Source organism: Lipotes vexillifer, unplaced genomic scaffold (assembly GCF_000442215.2).
Source record: "Lipotes vexillifer unplaced genomic scaffold, Lipotes_vexillifer_v1.1 scaffold247, whole genome shotgun sequence".
NCBI classification, from domain to species: domain Eukaryota; kingdom Metazoa; phylum Chordata; class Mammalia; order Artiodactyla; family Lipotidae; genus Lipotes; species Lipotes vexillifer.
Genome location: NW_006794161.1, coordinates 1,680,749 through 1,688,570, shown reverse-complemented (window position 1 = coordinate 1,688,570; position 7,822 = coordinate 1,680,749). Strand labels below are relative to the sequence as shown.

General features: G+C 38.6%; 1 protein-coding gene across 2 annotated transcripts in view; it reads left to right on the top strand.

Moving 5' to 3' along the window:
- CD36 (CD36 molecule (CD36 blood group)) overlaps window positions 1-7,822 on the top strand; it is a 92,054-nt gene that overhangs the window by 26,750 nt on the left and 57,482 nt on the right. Inside the window, exons 1-2 of one of the 2 annotated variants that reach the window (XM_007467037.1) lie at window positions 5,512-5,567; window positions 7,002-7,172. The exons of the other annotated variant lie outside the window; for it this stretch is intronic. The gene's annotated coding sequence lies outside the window, so the exon portion shown is untranslated. Of the gene's footprint in view, window positions 1-5,511; window positions 5,568-7,001; window positions 7,173-7,822 lie in introns of those variants that run through there. 2 annotated transcript variants of the gene reach the window in all.

The window sequence follows — 7,822 nt, the reverse complement described above, 5'->3', positions numbered from 1 at the left end:
CCCCCCCGAGACAATGGTCTCTTGCCTCTTAGGCAGCTCTAGACTTTGGGATCCCAGACTCCCTCCCGGCTAGCTGTGGCACACTAGCCTGCTTCAGGCTGTGTTCACGGCGCCAACCCCAGTCCTCTCCCTGAGCTCCGACCGAAACCGAAACAGAGCCTCAGCTCACAGCCCCTCCCGCCTCGGCGGGTGAGCACACAAGCCTCTCGGGCTGGTGAGCGCCGGTCGGCGCCGATCCTCTGTGCGGGAATCTCGCCGCTTTGCCCTCCGCACCCCTGTTCCTGGGCTCTCCTCCGCGGCCCCGAAGCTCCCCGCTCCGCCTCCCGCAGTCTCTGCCCGCGAAGGGGCTTCCTAGTGTGTGGAGACCTTTCCTCCTTCACAGCTCCCTCCCACTGGTGCAGGTGCCGTCCCTATTCTATTGTCTCTGTTTTTAATTAATTTTTTCTTTTGCCCTACCCAGATACGTGGGGAGTTTCTTGCCTTTTGGGAGGTCTGAGGTCTTCTGCCAGCGTTCAGTAGGTGTTCTGTAGGAGTTGTTCCACATGTAGATGTATTTCTGGTGTATTTGTGGGGAGGAAGGTGATCTCCGCGTCTTACTCCTCCGCCATCTTTCCACCGCCCCGAATTTATAGTTTTTATACATACGATAAAATGATACTGTGAGGTATTAATCCAATAGTTTTGTTCCTCCTACTTCATTCTCTTTTTTAACTGCAAGATATGAAGCAGCAAATTGAGGGAGGACTTTTAGTGGAGACAAGGAACTGACATTATGTTACTATTCAGTTTTAATAAAGACTTGGAAAATAGTTATGGTCAACTTGAAACCGCTATTTTCCAACACTGTCCTGAAAAAGATAAAAGGGCCATAAGCTTGGATAGAAGTGAGAACGTGGGAGCCTAGATGTGAGTAAATCCCAGAGAGCTGCTGTGATCTGCCCTGCTGCAGACTCACTCCTGAAGGCAAGTTCTTTCTCCCCTTTCACCCAACAAGTGTGAGGATCTCAGAGTGGAAGTGTCACTCAGAGAGAACAAGCCTCAGAAAACACTGCATCAGTCATGGCACCAGAGCAGTGGAGTATCCTGGGCTGTGTGTGGTATGTAGGCAGTTATGTGTTATGGAGCCCCTGGGACCCCAACACTGAGCTTAAGACCCTTGAAGTTTGTGCAAGTCAGCTGCGAAAAAGAGAGCCATCACCTGCAAAGTGCTCAAGGCCAGGATGAGGGAAAGTTATAGCCACAGATTTAGAGAGGGCATGCTCTGTGTTCTCATCTCCTCCTCTGAAAATAGCACCTATTGAGAAAGATGTAACACAAATGTTACATTTGTGTTACAAAAATGTAACATCAAAAATGAAAAGTTTCTTAAAAGTGACTAAATTAATTATGCTGGATCAGGCAGAATGGAGGCTTGAGGTAAAATGAAATTTCATTTTGGCACACCTGAGTCTATGACTATAACACTTATTTCCATTTCAGTAATATACAGCCATCCCCAAACTTTCTTGCCAGAACAAATGGAAAACCCTTCCAGGTAACCATGACAGCTTTTCTTTGTTTTAGATTAGTTAATTTTATATTCACATTCCCTTTGTCAGGATAGACAATTCTGTTTTCCAGGAGTGATGGAAACTTGGACTTGATTTTTATTTTGAACTTTGATTTGATTTTGAAAACTTAACATGTAATTTTTTCTCCCTTTAAAGAAATACACCCTTCTAGGTGACAGGAGAGGTGGTGGCGTTTCTGTGGTCTTTGTTTAGCGTTGATTGCATATACATACACATGTATGTGCAATTTGAGCGAATAACTGTATTATCAAGATGGTATGACAGCCCAATATTGTAAAATGGCTGCTTTGGAGAAAAGCTAGCATTTTGGAAGCTGATAATTATTTCCTAATATTTATTATTTGACAAGTAGAGTAGTTCCCACTATATTCTGATCTACTTTATTGGAGTATTATGTTACTTGCAGAAAAAAGCATCCTAATTGATACAACTGTTGTAGCTCGGCACTCTTTGACCTTGAGCAGTTTACTTAACCTCTCAGTCCTTTTGCCTCTCAGTGCTTTAGTATTTTTGCCAGTTGTAATATTAGCAAAACAGTAATTCTTATTTCAAGTCATTTTTATGAAGATTAATTTAGATAATCCATATAGAGTCCTTAGAATGGTGTCTGGTCTATAGTAAGCACCCTCAGTGTCAGCCATATGTATAACATGGCATAATTTGGGTTTTTCAAAAAATGAGCTTCTAATAAGATTATCATTTCACACATTAAATGCCAAGTGATATTCCAAGGAATAAAAATGGTGATGTGGTTATTTTAAAAGTCAGTCAACACACAACAAGTGTGTCAACTGCCCTCCAGACAGATTCTGGAGATAAGTTCAATGACTTTTAAAAGTACTCGCCAGAAATAGCTTTGGTTACACTTAGCCTAAAGGAGGAAAGGGCACAAGATACCATTTAGGTGGTATTTACAGTTGGACTTAAATAATTATTTGACCTGTTGTCTCATTCTACGAGGTTGCCCATGTACCTGAACATTGGTTTGTGAGTTTAGACATTGAAGCTCAGTGAATTTCAAGGCAAGAAGAGTCCAGTCCCTGCCCCCAGGGACTCTGGGAGTTACTTATTAGATAGACGAGAGCAAACCTCCGCTTCTTCTTACTTAATCCAGTTGAGCAATAGAGAAGAGGGAGACACTCTAGGACAAACTGCCCAACAGAGGCCAGAGGGAGGGTTACACATGAAGAGAGTGTGCTGTCCTCATGTTGCCTCTGAGTCTGGTAAGGTTAGTAGAGCTTGGAAGTGAATATAATCAGAAAGCATTAAAATTGGGTGGTACCTGTAGAGCAGATTTTAAAATGAGTGATCTGAGATTGTGAAAAAACTTTTAAAGTGCGGGGAATAAAGGAGATTAGAGGAAAAGCAGTACTTCTAAACAGCCAACTTCCATGACATAGTGCTGTAATCTAGGCTCTACATATTTTCAGAAAGTTTTATGGTGAAAAATAGAAGAAGCAAGAAATTTTTATTTAAAAATATTTTTCCTCTGTGCTTTCAAATGGAAATAAATTTCCCCCAGGTTTATTATATTTTTTAATAAGAATGCATTATTAATTTTCTATCTTATTGTGAATTAGTATTTATACAACCTCAGGTTTCTTATTTCCTTAGCCCTGAGTATGAATGTTTGCTTTCTCTAATCCCTAACATTCATAGTAAGGTGATAAGTTTTATCTGTAATAAGAGACATAGAGACATACTAAGATCTTTTTTTAAATTTACATTACTTAATACAGCAAAGAAATCTGTAACTACCTTAAACATTTACCTTTGATACATTTAGTCTGACTAGTTTTCAATTTAAAAATCATTGATGTGCTTCCAAAGTTATGTATACACCTTTACTTTTAATCTCCATCATTTTCAAATTAAACTGGTAAGTTTTTTTTTTATAACAGTCAACATATTTGCTTTCATTTTCTAAATTTAAATGAGCCTTTCTTTATCTATAAAGGCACCAGATAGTAACATAACAAAGATGCTTGTAAAATGCATCCAGTATGCATTTTCCATATGCGGTAAATTTTTTTCCATATGCGGTAAAATTTTTGTGCTTTGAAGCAGAATTTTTATTTCTTACTTGTACTGTTTTTACACAATAAAAGATTATAACTTTTGGTAGTTTAATACAAATTTCTTAAAAATTCTAAGGTGAAACTACATTTTTTTCCCTAACAGTGCCTGGACATAGCAGACACTCAATTCATTTGCATTGAATTTCCTCTAATCTTATATATTTTGATATTGCCACAGCAACTTTTCACATTTTCTTCCTTGAGGTCACTGGCTTCTGGTAGAAACTCCTGTAATCCTTCAAAAGATGGAGAAATATTCTCTGCCTTTATGTTAGCCAATGTGTTCTCTGTATTAGCCAATACATGGTAATTGTTCTCTGACTCATGCTTGAGGAAGAAGCTGGAATATCAGGTCCTCTGAGAAGTTTGTCATCTCTCCTTCTAAAACCTTCCCCCTCTCTAGGTTTTCCTCTGTACCATAAACCTTCCATTAGACGATCTATTGTTTGATTTTATAATAATTTTTCTATATGTCTATCTGTCATTCCATGAAGCTAGAGTTTTATTTATTTTATTTTCATAATTTCTGGACCCAGAAATATCTAGTGCAAGGAGGAATAGTTTATTAAATTAAGTAATTTTGTGAACAAATGAGTTATTTTAACTATAATCTGTATATGAAAATAATGAAAATAATTCTGAAACATCACAGTAGCATAGCACAATGCATTTGCTGGGAGATTTATATTGACACAAGGTAAGGATTTAGATATGGGCAAGAAAATGCCTTACATGATCATGCATCCTTATGTCTTCTGACTAATCTTTGATATTACTTGTCACCTGGATGCATAAACCCAAGGTGACCTATTTCATATAAATCCTGGAAATCTTAGCATTTATCTAATTTTCCTAATTTTCTCTGTCAGTTATGCCCTATGTAAAAATGTGGTTAACAATACCTAATTATACAATTTTTTTTTTTTTTTTTGCTGTACGTGGTCCTCTTACTGTTGTGGCCTCTCCCGTTGCGGAGCACAGGCTCCGGACGCGCAGGCCCAGCGGCCATGGCTCACGGGCCCCCAGCCGCTCCGCGGCATGTGGGATCTTCCCGGACCGGGGCACGAACCCGCGTCCCCTGCATCGGCAGGCGGACTCTCAACCACTGCGCCACCAAGGAAGCCCTATAGAATTTTTTGTAGACTTAAATAATGACATGGAAGCATTTAGCATGATAATATGTTAACAAATATTTGTCCTCCCCCTTATCCTTTCTTAGAACTTTTCAAGTTGTCCTTATAAGGGAGAAGAAATAGTATTCTACTTTTATATTTACTAATTTAATTTAAATAATTTAAAAAACGTATTTAAAACAAAGTAAAATTTAAAAAGTCAAAAGAGAATTGGAACCAGAATAATTTTAAAAAACTAACTTCACTGTAGTAACAGGGTACAGTGTATGGGAATCAAAGAGGTGTAAATTATTCCAATTATCAAGGAAATTAATATTAAACTGACTAGCACTGCTGAAGAAGAACAGAGTACAATGACATACACAAAAAAACTAAAGTAATACATTAGCAAATATCAGGCCAGATCCTGGGACAAGATACGTGAAAAGGAGAAAAAGAGAGCAATATTCTAGCTGAGGAGTTTTGTTTTTTAACTGCCACTAGGGCAGTGTAAAACGAGCATTTCCCCAGACCTCTGAAGCTTCATCTGCTAAATGATTAAGACTAGATGATTCTTAAAATTCCTTCACATTTTGTAATATAAAGGTCACAAACGAGAGAGAGAAAAAATGTGTCATACATAGAAGTGGGTAAAAGGTCTTTGAACTAACAGTCACAGCTATTTATATCTGAGTAAATGTGAATGTCCTGTGAGCCTGGAGACTTGTGGTTGTTTACACTGGAATCTTTATGTAGAATTGTCCTCTTTGTCTGAGCTACACCTCTAAAATATGACCTCCTTGAAGGTAAGCGTTGCTTAACTATCCAAGCCAATTTGGGCACACACTATTATTGGGTTATCTTGGTAAATATTGGTAGCTTCCAATAAACAACAGTAGGGTGAGCTATAGATGTCTTCGAAAGACAGCTACAGAGAAACCTCAGAATTGGCTTCTGATGGAAGGAGTTAAGTAGCCAGCAGGAACCCAACCTGCTCCATGTGCTCTGTGAAGTCCCCACCCAGTCCTTTTAAGTATCCCAGTAGTTCTTGCATGGAAGATTCCTCAGAGGCACAGACTTAACATACTAACTACAGAATTCAGCTAACCATCCAGTCCCAGTCAGGCAACCAGGAAAGCCCTGAAATCAAAAGCTGGACAATGGGCCATTTCTGAACTGGGCTTAGTGGGTTTTTATAGCCTATAATGTAAGGGTAGAGACTTAGGCCAGTAATATTTCTAGCCAATTCGTAAATCTTTGAGACCATTAATTCCAGCAGTAAAAACCTCATTGTTACATTTATTATGAAAATTTCCAGATTTTAGGAGATAAAGATAACTAAATTACAGATTTTGATTACACGCTAAGTAAACAGTTCTAGAATGAATATTCACAACTAGGGTAGCTGCCCATTTCGAGATGGTAGATTAAAAGTATTCAGTACTCCCTCATTGCATTTTATATGTGAGTATTTGAAGTTCATTACAGAAAACCTCACTGTAGGGATCATGCTTTCTTCTTCTTTGTGACAGGATTCTAGGCACAGAGTGGCCACATCATGAATATTCATTGAGTATGTGTGTGTGTGTGTGTGTGTGTGTGTGTGTGTGTGTATGAGGATGCATGTCATCAACTTTAACCTTTACAGACTTATCGCCTTAAGAGATATGGGGAAAATCATACATTTTTTGTCTAATGTAGCATATACTGTAATGGCTTGATTTGCTTTTAGAATATCTTTATTTTTGTCTTAGTTTCTTTATTCTTATGAGTTGCATATATACCAGCATACTCACCAAATATTGCTAATCTTACATGGCAAAAGAATGTCATAACTATCATAAACCTGAACTTGCTCATTTTGCAAGACCCTGCCCAACGTTGCTAGCATCTCCAGCTTTCCAAACTAGAATATTCCCTGATGCTTTGTTTCTTATCCTAAAGACCAGTGTGCATGTAGTTATGTGGTTCCTAGGAAGACTGTAATGTCCTAAGCAAAGACGAAGGATGAAAAGAGTCAAGGGAATTGCTATGAGAAAATAAGTAGGGATATCCCTGGAGAATGAGTTGCTTCTGTGTTCTTTTAAATGTCGCAGAGTAATTGTTTCTTTTTTTGAGGAAAGAACCAGGGGGAAGAGCAGCTCATTTTCAAGCTGAGAGCTTGGCAAATATAGGCTGCAGGGTTTACTTTGGTTTAGGAATCCCACTGCCTCACTGGAGGGTCAATCAAAGTTCCACAGCCATTCTTGGATACTTGGAGGTGGGGCTGATTGATGTACAGCAGTGACCTGACCCAGCACTTGAGGCAAACACAACCAGAGTCATCAGTGTTAATTCCATATCCTCCAACCAGCATTTTGAAAGTGCGTTGACATTGGTGGCCTTGCACTTTTTCATCGGACTTCTAACTGGTAATTACACCTATATAATCACTGTGAAGTTATCTAGCCTATCAGTGTAGGACTCAAGACCAGTGCCTGCAATACTGAAATATCTTACTTTGCTCTGAGTTTTGCTTTGTTCTTGTCCAGTTTAAGCTATATGTGCATTTTTCTCTTCTCTTAAGGAATAGAATATATGAGGTGGTATAGACATTCAGGCACCCTGTACCAAGCTTTTAGATAAGAAATTGTGTCTAAAAGAAAATGGAAGGAGTTGGTCAGGTGTTGTAATTTTACTATATCTTGTCAGTAATAACTACAATACTAAGTGATAAGATGACATTCAAAAATATTTGAAATTGTCCAAACCCTCCAACTTACCTATGCTTGTATACATGCAACGATGGAATATCTTAATAGAGCACCATATTAAAAGGGCAAATTCATGTGTGGCTACCTTTTATTCTTAAGAAAATATATGCCCAGGAAGACTGTTAAATTATAGATGGCCACTTTTACCTGAAGAGGCACTTAGAATGAATATTATTATATACGTTTTGGAGTCTCTTATATTAAGATTGTAAGGCAGACTGGTTGTCTTCCAAGTCATGGAGAAAGAAGAATCTATCCTCCCCCGTCTCTTATAGTCAACAGTAACCAGTAGAGGTCACAGGCGGTTT